We start from the raw sequence: 13,238 nt of genomic DNA, 5'->3' as shown, positions 1-13,238 counted from the left end.
TCTCCATTACTGCTTGGGGAGAAATCCCATTTATTCAATCTAGAGAAGTCCTCGAAGTGAGGAAGACCTGGGTTCACATCCTGCTTCGGACTCTGCGTGACCCTGGGCAAGTCACTTAACCTCTGCAGGTCTATTAAGATTATAAACAGAAGAGAAAATGCCGACTTGCATTGGTTAGAGAGCGTTTCCTCTACCTTGAAATCACTGATCCAATCCTGAAGTCTTATTAGAAATGGTCAATAACAAGAAACCTATAAGACCACAAGTGGCAATGGAAGGGGCTGACCAGCATCGACAGAGGGAGGTTCCTCACTGAGAGGTCTCCATACTGCCGAAATCAGAGACCTAGTCCCTAGCTGTATTGAATTTGGCTCCAGCGGCGCCTGCAGCCAATGCCACCAACTGAGAGTGCCTGTTTGAATTCTGGCGCCACTCCCCGAGCCAAGCAGGGCCAGGCCCGACAGCGCGAGCCTAATGAAGAGCAGACCGAACTTGCCAGGACTAGACAAGCAGCGCGCCTCCCCACCCACGAGAAGGCAGTCGCTCTTTGCTCCTCCGTGCGTGCGTGCGTGCGCGCACCCAAGGCGCCCCGGAAGAACAGAGAAGCGACACATGCTGGAACACGGAAAGCAGGCGAGGAGTTCCGAAAGTACCCGGCACGCCCTATTCAGATCAGCGTGAGTACCCGCCCCCCTCTCCCCGCCCATCACCTTTTAGACGTCCAATGGACAGTGAGGGGGGCGGAGGCAGCCTCGTTCTGATTGCGCAGAGGTTATATAAGGAGCTGCCCTAAGGCTGTTGAACTCTTTCCTGCTGGACGGTTTTGCTGGCTGTTATACAGGTAAGGAACTCTGGGAGAGCTCGGATGGCTGTCTGACAATTTCAGGGTTTACGGTGGAAGGTTGGGGGGGCGGTGCAAGAGGACAACGTTCTTAATTCTTTGAGAATCCAGAAGAACGGTAAGATAGAAGAGACTTTGAACTTCCGATTCCATTAGGGCATTTCGAGAGGTGGACAGGAAGGATAAAAAAAGCATCTCCTGTAGGGCGTGCCAGGACCTGCTGGCGGTGGGGATGGGGCTGGAGGATGGGTCGGGGGATTTGGGATGACTGGCAGTTTTCCGTAGGCGGCCTTTATTGGCGGGCAGCGAAACTACGAGTCCTAGCGTTCCGTGCGGGGCCGCGCAATGCATTATAGGAGGGCAGGGAGGAGCGTTCTCGACCGCGTGGAGACTGAAAGCAAAGCGTGGCTTTGGCGGGACCGCATTCAAGCCCCGGTATTTGGACGGAGAGGAGAGAGGAAACCACGGGGTTCTAGAAGTGCTAGCAAACGCCCCCACAATTCCTCCAATTTTGGTCTCATTTATTAATGCTATACTTAAGAGTATGTTAATAGCACGCAAGGAAGTCGTAGGGAAAATGGCGAATGCCCTGCCTACCCCCCCCCAGTCAGATGCTAATTGATGCCTGGGAGGCCACACTGAAGATGAGCGGCTCGGAGGCTGCCAGCTAAAATACTTTAGCTCCTGCCAGTGCCCGCGTGATTTCTTTGTGCTGACGGTGCAAAACTGTACGCTCGGGATGGTATCCCATTTGGGGGTCTCATTTGTAAGCCAGGACCTTGAAGGGACGATCATTTTTTTCTGAGCGGAAGACTTTTTGTTGTTGGGAAAAGGGACAACTTCGGAATAAGGCAACACTTAATTATGGAAAAACCTTGTTGTATTTTCTCTTTTAGGAATAATGGCAAGAGCTCTCGGTGATTTTTCAGAACTGCTTTCCAGGAACAATCAGGTGTGGAAGTATTACAAAAAATGTTGACCTTTTTAAAAACTAGGGTTACTTTCATTTTTGTGATTTGTCCTTGCATACCCAAATATTTTTTATTAGTATGAACTTTTGAATTAGGTAGTTGTGAAAATAAGTTGTTTCTAAGCTAAAACTAGCAACTTACAGGGAAATCTCCCCAGCAGTGGGTGAGCCATGGGCACGGTCCATCCAGAAGGGCAAATGGGAGCTGACCTTGAGGAGCTTGGGAGAGAGGGTGATATAATGAGATCTTTGGATATTTGAATGAATGAAAATTGTTTCCTCTTCTAGATTCAAATGAAAACATCAGAGCGTCCGGATGAATGTTCTGCTAGCACTTGTGAGTCCACAAATACTTGAATGGAACAGGTGAGCATACAAAACTGGGTGCTTGGAAGAAAACACTTTTTAAAAAAAATTTTCTTATGAGCTATCTCTTTTAAAAATCTGTAGTGGATTTTGTTTTTGTTTTTTGGCAGGACAAGTATCCATTGAATACTATGATGTGATCAAAGCCCAAGATCTTGTTGACTGATTTGATGGTTTCAAATCAGTATTTGAGGTATTTGATACTTTTTATACATTCTACCTTAACCCAGTGATACAGTTAGGTATTGTGTTGCTCTTTAATTGCCTTTGATTTTTAATTAAAGGTTAATGTTTCTGTTATGTTTGATGTTAGTGACTAATATGTCAAAAAGTTGATCTTAATTTAAAAAGCTTGAGTGAGAGGAATTTATTGAACAGATCTGATGGTCTAATCAATGATGAACCTATCCCGAACCTGATTTCTTGATGAAAAAACTTAATATACGGATCTGGCTTCTGAGAAGACCATGCTGTTAGAAATAGAAGGAACTAGCCCTAGTTTTTGTTTTCTTTTGTTTTTCATGTTATAATTGCAAAGGAAATATCCTTGTTACTAAAACGCAAGGGGTGAGATGATAATATAATGAAGAATGATACAACTTTGTGTCAAAGTCTCTATATTACTAATAGACAATTCTCTTTGCCAACAGCACATTGAACATGCAGGATTGAGGAGCTCTTAATTGCCATGTGCTATATGCTAAAGTAAGTAATACTACTCTATACATAGTTGCATAAGCTTTGTAACTTTGAGAGAAATGGATTTTTCTAAGTTTTACAAATTACTAAATGTTTTGTTACTGTGTCTTGGTCTTATTTATGATGATACTATCCCGAACCTGAACTCCTGTTGAAAATCTCCATGTTACGGATCTGGCTTCTGAGATAAGACCAAAACATGAACAGTGTTTTCATAAGATGCTGCCTTTTTTCATAAGTACTATTATTCTAAGAATTCTAAGAATGTATCGGGTATATAAAAGTACTTTGAAGCTTAACTATGGGGCCATATGTTTGACTGTTAATAGTTTCTTTTGGGTATGAAGCCTTAAGGGTTCTTTTTATCTTCAGATGGTCATTCTTATTAAAACCCCAATGTTTTCCCATTTCAGGGATATTGTGGAATCATTGCATCTGCATCATGAGACAAGTGTGTGGATGGTGACTGGAAAAGAACGAAAAAAATATAAAATGAAGCTTTTTTTATATCATTCTGGAAATGCTGAGACATAAAAATGTTCATGCATTTAGACAAAAGCTTTGATTTGTATTGTTTTGAATTACTGAATTTCACACAAAATTGTTTGACATTGAAATTTATGGATGTTATGAATGACTGACTACCCTGATGTGTGTGAATGTCAGTATTTTTTAATATATTTATCCAAAATTAAGACAAACAGGTGAATCAAATCTCAAAAAGGCGTGGGTTTTTTTAAGTGGTCTTTTTTAGTTCAAATGAATTTAAAAATTGGCACATTAAATATTTACATACATATTTGAAAATGTTACACCTAGCTTATGAAACAATTCCTTTTACACTGACTCGTTCCTTTTTTAAATGTATGGCAGGTTAAAATAGTGCTGTGCTATTGTATCTTGACTGTTTAAAGTGATACAGGTATTTTTTTGGGATAAGATCCTGGGTAGGTAGAATTGGACTAAGGCTGGGTTGAGTTTGTCGTTAATCAACAGGTTATTAGTGGTGACTAGTAGCATTTGATCATTTATTTAATACATTACAGTGGTATATTTGCTAAGGAATTTAGTTACTTAGGCAGCTGACCCAAATAGTGACATTCCTTTTCTGACAGCAATCTTGATAATTTGAAATATTGGGTGGTCTTTTTTTATAAAGTTTTTTCTGCCTTTAACAGATTTGAAAGAACTCACTGGATATTCAGTACAGTTTATTGGCAACTTCGGCAGACAGGCATTCAAGTTACTTTTATCAGTAGCATAGTCTTGCAATCAGAAAAACTCTTTATGAAAGCAATCCCACTAGAATACTGGTCTCTGGACTTTAATGATGGCATGCTTGCCACGTTGAGGACAATATACTTCATTTAGGCCCAGGTCTAAATGTTAGAAAATATTTGTTTTTTACTTCTTAAGTTAAACATGATTAGTTCATAAACTCAACACTGAAGCATAACCAGTAATACTCACTTATTAAATTATTAAAGAACAGCATAATTCTCCAAGTGAAGGACAGCATATAGTGAAATTTTGACTTCCCTATTCCTGTGATGAAACACATTTAGTTTTTCACATCTCAATCATTGATCTTAGATTTCATTAAAACCCCCCCAGACTTAGAACCACGGTCATGACTTAGAGTTAGGTTTCCTCCTCAGCTAATGTAATCTAAACCATACCAGAAGAAAAACCTAATCTGAGGTATTCACATAATAACCAGCTTTTGCTCAATGATCTCACTGAGGAGCTGCTCTTGGTGTAATTATGGAATAACATTTCAGTAAGTTAAAATCTTTTCTTACTCATTTTATGCATTGAAAAATGTATTTGAATTAGGGAACAACTTGAGCACCAAGATAATGCTCATGCTAAATTTCTTCCTTAAACAAGTTGAGGGGCAACTAGGTGGCTCAGTGGATAGAGCACCGGCACTGAAGTCAGAAGGACCTGAGTTCAAATCGGGCCTCAGACCAAACACTTGACATTTACTGTGTGACCCTGGGCAAGTCACTTAACCCCAATTGCCTTAAAAAAAATAGTTGGATACTTAGCAAAAAGTCAAGGACAGAATTATGAACCTTGTGACTGGCATCAAAGAGATTTGGCAGACATAGGCACTGTGTTAACTAACAGTACAAAAGCAAAAATATTCTAGGGAGACAGCATTTTTTTAAAGTATGTACAAAATCAATACAAGATGGTTTAGAAAAGGGCATTAGTATCTAGGCAGATCAGGAGAGGTTTCATGTGTAAGATGGGGTGTGAGTTTAAAGTCTTGGAGACTTCCAAGGACAGTACATGCTAGGGAACCACCAGGGCACAGATACAGAAATGGAAGATGGAGGGTCGTATGTGAGGCACAGCAACTAGTCCAGTGTGGCAGGACTATAGAATACACGGAAGGCGGTCACAGCAAGACTGGAAAAGCTAGAAGCGGCCGTTCTGAGAGGAATTTTAAATACCAAAGGAATTAGTACAGGATTCAAGAATTCTGGAACTAATAGGAAATACCTGGACTTCATTGATTAGAGGGGTGTTATATGGGGAGATGACAAGCACTGGCACATATTTGAGCATGAGGAACCAAAGATAGCACCGAGATTCCACGCGGAATCCTGCCTCCTTAGTTGACTGGATTAATAGACGGATGGTGGTGCCTTTGACTTATATAGGCAAGTTTGGTGCAGCGGTTAAGATTCTATGTAAATACAACTATCAACCTGGGCAAGTTACTTAACCTCACTCAACTTCCTCAGCTGTAAAATGGGGCTAATGGCACCCACTTCCCAAGGTTGTGCTGCTCAAGAGATGTTTATAAAGTACTTAGCATAGTGCCTAGCACATAGGAGGTGTAATACAAGTGCTTGTTCCTTTCCCTTCCCTGAGGGGTATCCAATTCAAAATGTCCAAAAGACAGTTTTGTGATGTGGGAAATACAGCTATATATCCACTAACACTGGACATAGGTGTATAAAGATCATAAAAGCATGGGAGATGAAGAAATAACGAAGTCAGAATATATGGAAGACAAGACCCAGGACACAGTTGGGATATACCTGTAGTTAAGAGGATATGGAACACAGCAGATGAGGCTGAGAACGGTCATTCTCTTCAGGAAAGAATACTCCAGTTTAGCCTGTGGAATGTGAATGCTAGGTTAAGGAACTTGATCTTGGGAAGAAACAATCAGATTTTAGTGTAAGAAAGATTAACTTGGCAACAGTATGAGTTGTTTTTTTTTTTAATTAGGCAGTTGGGGTTAAGTGACTTGTCCAGGGTCACACAGCTAGTAAGCATTAAGTGTTTGGTCTGAGGTCGGATTTGAACTCGGGTCTTCCTGACTTAAGGGCCTGTGTTCTATCCATGGTGCTGCCTAGCTGCCCCAATTTGGCAACAGTATGAAGATTGACTTGTGGAAGAGGGAGGGCAAACTTGGAGGCAGGGTGACTAAGAAGCCACTGAAATGGTTGAAGTGAGATCAATTGAGAACTGACTGAACAAATTATGGTAATATGAATGTAATGGGCTATCACTTTAGCGTAAGAAATTATTAGAGGTACTAATTCAGAGAAACCTGGGAGGACTTGTATGAAATAATGCACCATGAAGCAAGCAAAACCAGGTGAATGCTTTATATGATGACTAAAAATACTGAAAAGGAAAACAGCTTGACAAGACTTGAATTCTGATCAATGCAATGACCAATCACCACTCAAGAAAACTGATAATAAAGCTTGCTTCCCTTGCCATGGGTAAGAGTTGGATTGTAGTTGCAGAATAAGACCTGCATTTTCCAACATGACTAATGTGTAAATTTGTTTTGCTTGATTATACAAGTATGAAAAATAAGTATGAAATTGTTTAAAGACTTTATGAACGCCCTGTATATTTAAAAGTTATGCATAATATTTATAATTTCATATATAAAAAATAATTTAGGTGAAAGATAATTGAAGACTAGACTGTCTTTTCCCAATGCATCTGTTGCAATAAACTCTTCCTGACTTCATAATATCTGTCCAATCTGTCCTTCATACTGCTATAAAATATTTATTTTACTTAAATAAGGAGTTCTGAACCTATTTTTGTGTCATAGACCCATTTGGAAGTCTAATAAAGCCTATAGTTCCCTTTGCAGAAAAATGTTTTTAAATGCATAAAATCAAATACATAGATTACAATAGAAACCAAAAGTTAGTGAAAATAAAGATGTAATTGTTTTTCCCATCCAAGTTCATTGTTCCCCTGAAATCTGTTCTGGAACCCAGAATAAAAACTCTGGCTTCTATAGATCTAGCAGTGGCATTCCTCCACTCAAAAATCTTTAGTGGCTCTCCTTTGCCACTGAGTAAAATTTGAACTCCCTTGCCTGACACTCAAGGCTGTACACAATCTAGCACCAACTGCCTTTCTATCCTCATTACATAGTCCTCTGCTATATAATCTAGCCAAACCAGACTACAGACTGCCTCCAGTCCACCCTTACATGCTGCCCTGTCATCCATTTGCCTAGCATGTGGTAGGTGCTATATAAATGTTAGTTGTTATTATTATCCATCCCTTTTGTTTTTGTGCATACTTTCCCCTTAAGCCTAGAATGCCCCATTTCTACCACTTCACCTGTTAAAAGGGAAGGAAAAGGGAACAAACATTTGAAGTGATTACTCTGTTTCAGGAATTTGTGGTAAGTGCTTAAAAAGTATTTCATTTGATCCTCACAAAACCCCTGGGAAGAAAATACCTCATTTTACAATTGAGGTTACTGAAGCAGAAGCCAAGTGACTTGCACAGGGTCATACAAGTAGTGTCTAAGGCTGGATTGGAACTCAGGTGTTCCCCAACTCCAAGACTATCCATTGTACCACTTACCTGTTTACTTGTCCTTTAAAACTCAACTCAATTGTACACTGTTAAAGCAACATTGTGCAATGATCAACTATGACTTAGCCCTTCTCAGCCATATAATGCTCTTAAGACAGTTCCGAAAGATTCATGATGGAAAATGCTATCCATGGCCCAGAGAAAGCACTGATGGAGTCTGAATGCAAATCAGAGCATAATATTTTCACTTTATTTTTTGGGTTTTTTTTTTCCAAATCGTAATTTTGTTGCCAACTGTTTCTTTCATTACATGACTAATATGGAGCTAGGTTTTACACAATTGCACATATATAATCTATATCAAATTACTTAAGGAGTAAGGAAGGGAGGGAGAAAATTTGAAACTCAAAATTTTATTTTAAAAATGAATGTTAAAAATTGTCTACATGTAATTGGGGAAAAAATCAAATACTATTGAAAGATAAATAAAGTTCCTCTTACCTCCTAACTGCCACCTATTTTCAATATCAACCTATCTCTGACCTTACGTGCATGATTTTTGGCTATGAATGCAACGGACAGTGAATTAATTAGATTTTGAGTCAAAGGGCCTGGGTTTAAATCCCAGTTCTGCTACTTTTTGCCTATGTGACTTAGAGGAATTCACTTAACCTCTCTGATAGTCTTCTACAAAATGAGGAGGTTAGATTAGATGATTGCTAAGATCCTTTGTAGCTATAAGATCTATCTCTAATGTATTTAGTTATGTATAACTATATTTGTTGATGCCTTATCCCACTGTTAGATTATAAGATCCTTGAAGGCAGGGATAAGACTCAACCAACCTTTCTATTGCACCTGTCAAAATATTAAGTGTGCAATAGGTGCTTATTAAATCTGTTGGTTTTTAGGGTAGAGGCAGTGGAAAGTAAAATTGACATCAAGATATAGTAATGGACAACTTTATAGATATATAATATTTTGGAAATCTTGAAGTCCTACATAAATGTCAGCTGTTATTCAGTGTCTACTAAAGTGCCTTGCACATAGTAGATATTTAATAAATTAAATTTTTAATGGGGCTGGGCAACTAGTCCAATGCAGGAGTGAGGGAGAATGATGCCAAGATCTTGAGCATGGTGATACCAGTACCATTAACAGAAACATAGAAGTCAGGAGGAGTAAATTTAGTGGGGGAAATGATGAATTCAGTTTTGAACATATTGAGTTCAAGTGTTGGCAAGTTAGCAAAGTAGGCAAGTAGCTGTGCTTAACCTCAAAGAAGTTTGGAGCTGGAGGTAAATTGTAGTCATTTCAATTGAGATGATAGTTAAAACCCTAAGAATAGATTATGATCTCTAAGAACAGAACTTTGGGTAATGTCTACATTAAGGAAGCTGGAGAATGAATAGGAACCAAGAAGGATCAAAAAGGTAGGAGCAGAAAAAGAATGGCAAATGCCACCCAAATTTTGTAAAAAAAAAAAAATAGTTTCAGTAGAAACTGAATTCCAACAGTCACTGCCTTGGCATCTAGCAGAATCAGGAATTTGTCTCCTGCCCTGCCACCCTCTCCTCTTCATATTGGCCATCTGTCTCAGACCAAAGACCCTCCTGATTCTCCCTCATCTTAGAGGAGGTAATTTATTCAATATTAGAGTGAATTCTGAGAACAACCTGACCTGGCTTTGGATTGGAGGATGATTAGCTCAAACTTGCCTCACCCTGTACAAACAACCAGGTCCCAGGATTCCCCTTAACCCTTGCCTTGGCCATCAGGTAAAACAAATGTTTATTAATTGAAATAATGCAAATTAAATGTTTATTTTGTATTTACTTTTATGTACATGTTTTTTTCCCTCAATAGAATTCAAGGATGGTGTAATTTTTTGCCTTGGCATATAATAGGTGCTTAATAAATGTTTGGTAAATTAAACTGGATTGGGTAGAAAATTGAAGATGGAAAACCATTGTAAGGTGTTAAAAATGGTGGTTTGTAGAATGAGGCTTCAAAGAAATTTGACAATGAAAGGGAAAATATAATGAGGAGATGGTAGCTCAAGAAGGTAAAAGGCTCAGGGGATGGTTTTTTGGTTTGTAGGGTTTTTTTTTTTTTAAGACTTGGAGAGCAATGAGCATGTTTATAAGCAGACAGAAAGGAGACAGGGGACAGGGAGAGATTTGAAGATGCCTGAAGGAAAAAGAGAGAGAGCAGATGATTGATTGAGCAAAAGCCTAGAGGGGTCAAAAGGGGCCAGAATCATAAACTCAAATGAAAAAGGCTACCCTGAGTAAAGGAGTCCTGTTCTCGGAGAAAATCAGAAATGAGGAGTAGAAGGGTGAAGATGCTCATTCAGACATTTAAATATGCTTTTCAAAAATTATTTGGTACAAGCTTTTTTTTGTTCTCTTTTTGGTGAAAATAAAACCAATTAGTCAAATGATATCTCCACATCATTCATGAAGTTAGTAGCCAAACTATGAATAACACATCTTTTTCTTGGTCCAAGGCTTTATTCTACACAATAGTCAATTTAGAAAATAAAATGCTGCAAGCATTGCAGGTGTTCTTTAAAAAAGGGATTCAGTTCAATTTGGCAACTATTTATTCAGTGCCTATTGATGTGTAATGCACTGAGGCTATATGGAAGAAATAAGATACAGTCCTTATCCTCAAAGTCCTTAAAATCTAATAGAGAAATTTTCGTTGTTGAGTCATTTTTCAGCCCTGTCCAGCTCTTCATGACTCCATTTGGGGTTTTCTTGGCAAGTCATAGCATTACCTTCCTGATGCCATGGTCCTCTTCAAGAACCAAGGACAAACAACAACAGTCTTGGCAAGGATATTGGAGTAGTTTACCATTTCCTTCTCCAGCTCGTTTTATAGATAAGCAAACAGAGTTAAGTGACTTGCCCAGGGTCACAGAACTAATAAGTGTCTGAGGCCGGATTTGAATTCATGAAAGAGAGTCTTGAGTTCTAGCATTCCATCTAGCTGCACCTCCTCCCTACCTCCCATCATGGAGATAATAATTAAGTTATTTGAGCAACCAGGTGCTTTTTGCTATACAAACTATTCAATGAAATGAAGTCAGTAATAAATAAATTTAATAAATTACAGTAGTTTTTAAAATCTTACTAGTAAAATATTTTTACTCAATGAAATGACATTTCTTTTCTAAGATATTCCTAGGGTCTTGACATTAAGTCACTCTCATATAATCCTTCTGAGATGATGAAAAACTATTTCTAACCAATAACCCTAGAACTAGTATTTAGTAGAAAATGAAGGTTCAAATTTGTTATATGAATTCTCCCTTCAGTAGAATTCTACTTAGCTCCTTTTATTTAGAAATAGCTTTTATATTTTTATTATAGGCAGATTCAAGTAAAAGCAACCAAAAATGAATAAGACATGATACTTATATGACAATACTAAACAGTACCCTTTTGTGTTTTAAAAAATAGCAACAGTACAGTCTACATAGGATTCATAAAGATCTAATATAGAAGTGATTAACTGAGACTTGGAATTTACAGTTAAATCACCATGCATGCACTTATAAATATTTTAGGAAAAACATGCACTTTAAAACAGTAAAAGGTAGTAGCTTTCTCAGAAGCATGATGTAGTGGGAAAAGTTCTGCCCTTGGAGTTAGGATCTTAGAGTTAGACCTACAAGGGACCTTAGAGGCCGGCTAGACCAATCCTCTCATTTTACCTGTGAGTAAGTAATTTTCACAAGGTCACACAGGTAATAAATAGAGTGAGGATTTGAAGCCAAGTTCTCCAGTTACAAATCTAGTACTCTTTTCATTCTATCACACTGCCTTTTGAGAACCGAGCCCAAATCCCAGCCTCAACCTGTTTCCTCACCTATAAAATGAGAGTACTAATGATTGCATTATCTGCTTCACAGAGGGGCTGTGCAGAAATGTGTGTCCTGGCAAGTTCATAGGTATGTCCCAGACTGAAAGAGGCTGGGAAACAACGATGTGCAATGTGAATTTGATTTTGAAATAAGCTTCACAGAGAAAAAGAGACAATATTATAGGATCTCAAATATAGCACAACCCAACCTGCTTTTTGACTATCCTCAAAGGAATTTAGCCCTTGATGAAAAGTTGTTAAAAACAGCAATGGAAGTTAGTTTTTTTGTTTTTTTCTTTTTTTAATATATGATTTTTTCTTACTCTTGAGTTCCAAGCTGTTTGCCTCCCTCCTTCCCAATCCCACACTAATCCTGGTCCCAGGTCATGTATACATTTTGGCCATATCTTGGTAAATGGCATAAGATATTTCTAGTTTCCGCCAGACTGCTTTCCAGTTTTCCCAACAATTTTTTACCAAACTGAATTCTTATCCCAGAAGCTTAATTAAATCTTTACATTTATCAAACACAAGGTTCCTGTACTCATTTACTACTATGTTTTGTGTATCTACTCTATTCCATTGATCCACCATTCTATTTCTTGGCCAGTACCAGATAGTTTTGATAATTATCTCTTTATAATACGGTTCAAGATCTGGCACTGCTAGACCTCCTTCCTTTACATTGTATTTTCATTAATTCCTTTGATATTCTTGACCAAGAAGTTAGTTATTATACTGTTTATTTGGACATAATTTATCACTTTGCTATTCTCAAGAAACCCTATTTTTATTTTCTAATACAAACAGCTCTTGGAAAGGAACAGTGGTTTATGAAAAATAAATGTTCTGGAATGAAATCCAGCTCTATTTAACTGCAGGCCCCTTAATAGTTATGTGGCTTTGGGCAAGTCACTGAATTTCTCTGAGCCCTAGTTTCTTCATCTGTAAATGGGGATAATAACATTGTGCTAATTATAAAGATCAAACGAGGTAAAATGTGAAAGTACTTTGTATTAGTAATTAACTAAATCATTAGACTGAGTACAAACAGGTAAAGACAAGTAGAGTCTGATTTGCTAATCCTTAATGGATAATAACCAGTTCAAGGATTCTGGCTATACCAGTGGTTCATTCAACAAACATTAAATACCTGCTGTGTACAATGTGCTATGTTAGGCACTGTGGGAAATAAAAAGAAAATAAGATACATAGTTCCTGCCCAGAAGGAACTTATGCATTTTTGGGCTGGATGCTGATGACTCCAAAAATTCTGATAAAACGATCATAATAGAAGCAAAGAAAAATCCTGGTTTTTGTTTGTTTTAAAAGCAAAGGAAATCAGAGAAAGGATGAGTTTAATTTTGGCAAAGACACCACAGGAAGCAGCATGGTATAGGAACTCTGCCTTAATCCTAGCTCAGTCATTAATTCTTTGTGTGACCTTGAGCAAATTCCTTCATTTCCTTGGGTCTTAGTTTCCTGATCAGTAAAGTGATGGGGGGGGGGGGGAAGAACGGGTACAGTGAAATCATCGTTAAAATCCCTTACAGATCTAAAACTTCATTTTATGAAAAAAGTCCATGGTCCTTCTGAAAATCACAAGTAGCCTATTTAACATATATATCTCTTTGATTTCATACATTTCTACTTTTGGTTTTCATTCGCTAT

At 38.1% G+C, this 13,238-nt stretch overlaps 1 long non-coding RNA gene and 2 other non-coding genes across 6 annotated transcripts; all 3 read left to right on the top strand.

Moving 5' to 3' along the window:
* The first annotated feature begins 803 nt into the window (after positions 1 to 803).
* Positions 804 to 3,434, top strand: LOC114039199. 4 transcript variants are annotated; one of them, XR_003568631.1, is made up of 6 exons: positions 804 to 841; positions 1,738 to 1,793; positions 2,100 to 2,177; positions 2,288 to 2,370; positions 2,828 to 2,882; positions 3,290 to 3,434. It is a non-coding gene; the product is annotated as an uncharacterized LOC114039199 (long non-coding RNA). The 4 variants fall into 4 exon arrangements; XR_003568632.1 differs by having other exon boundaries at positions 2,262 to 2,370; XR_003568633.1 differs by lacking the exon at positions 804 to 841 and adding an exon at positions 1,237 to 1,276.
* LOC114039268 lies at positions 2,568 to 2,640 on the top strand. Its single transcript, XR_003568653.1, has one exon. It is a non-coding gene; the product is annotated as a small nucleolar RNA SNORD50 (small nucleolar RNA).
* Positions 2,992 to 3,064, top strand: LOC114039273. The gene has a single exon (XR_003568654.1). It is a non-coding gene; the product is annotated as a small nucleolar RNA SNORD50 (small nucleolar RNA).
* Positions 3,435 to 13,238: the final 9,804 nt, after the last annotated feature.

Source organism: Vombatus ursinus, unplaced genomic scaffold, assembly GCF_900497805.2.
Source record: "Vombatus ursinus unplaced genomic scaffold, bare-nosed wombat genome assembly UNPS02000582.1, whole genome shotgun sequence".
Taxonomy (NCBI): Eukaryota; Metazoa; Chordata; class Mammalia; order Diprotodontia; family Vombatidae; genus Vombatus; species Vombatus ursinus.
Note: the sequence above shows the minus strand (reverse complement) of the source record. Positions and strands in the feature narration are given on the sequence as shown.